Here is a 1,058-nt window from a genome sequence, read left to right as displayed (position 1 = left end):
GGTGGCTAGGGCACCAGCCACATACACCTAAGGTGGCGGGTTTGAATCCAGCCCAGGCCCGCCAAAACAATGACGGCTGCAACCAAAAAACAGCCAGGCATTGTGGTGGGCACCTGTGGTCCCAGCTACTTGGGAGGTGGAGGCAGGAGACTCACTTGAGCCCAGGAGCTGGGGAGGTGTCTCTCCAAGATTAGACCCTGGTGGGATCACTCTATTGTTGCTGGATCTGTGTGGGAAGTGACCCTGCGCAGCTCCCTGGGTGCTGCCACAGCCAGGGAATTCTGGCTATAGGAGCAGCTCCAGGAGCACGCGGCACACGGATCCAGCAGCAGGGCTGGGGATGCTGCACACAGTTCTGGCAGTCCCTGATGCCTGGTGACTTGGGCAAGGAGAGTGCTCTCGGTTCACAACTCTGGCCAGGTGGGGGTGCAGAGGCAGGGAGGGCTGGGGCAGGGCAGGGGGAAGCGGCTCTAGCAGTCTCTGGCCAGGCAGAGGGCAGGGCACTTAGTCCAGCAGGAATAGGGGGCACTGCTCTTGAGCCTCCTCCCACAGTCCCCACAGTCCCTGCAGGGGTTAGGCTTCTGGTTCATCAGGCAAGAGGGGAAGAGTGGACTGGAAGTTTAAAATGGCAAGGAAAAAGTTAGTTCAAATTTTCTGCCTGGCGAGAGAGTTTTCAAAGTCACAACAGGGTCCCTCTAGGGAAGTAGACCCCACTTGCTACAGCTCTCATCCATGGGGTGAGTCAAGAGGTCCTCAGTTCACTGCTTGCCTATAGAAAACTTACAGGAACAAACAAAGAGAAAAAAAAAGAAAAACGCAACTTTCTTGGTGGAGGGGACAGACACTTTTCCTTTGGGATGAATTTTGTACCTGAAGTTTGCTTTCTTGGAGTTGCGGCTTGCCTCAGCAGAAGTGACCTGCAGATATCACTCTTCTCTCTTGGCTGTAGTCCTAGCTATGTGGGAGGCTGAGGCAAGAGGATTGCTTGAGCCCGAGAATTTGAAGTTGCTGTGAGCTATAAGGCCACGGCCCCCTACCAAGGGCAACAAAGTGAGACT

The sequence above is a fragment of the Otolemur garnettii genome, unplaced genomic scaffold, assembly GCF_000181295.1.
Source record: "Otolemur garnettii isolate 467f Iridium unplaced genomic scaffold, OtoGar3 scaffold00087, whole genome shotgun sequence".
NCBI classification, from domain to species: domain Eukaryota; kingdom Metazoa; phylum Chordata; class Mammalia; order Primates; family Galagidae; genus Otolemur; species Otolemur garnettii.
This window is presented reverse-complemented; position numbering follows the sequence as displayed.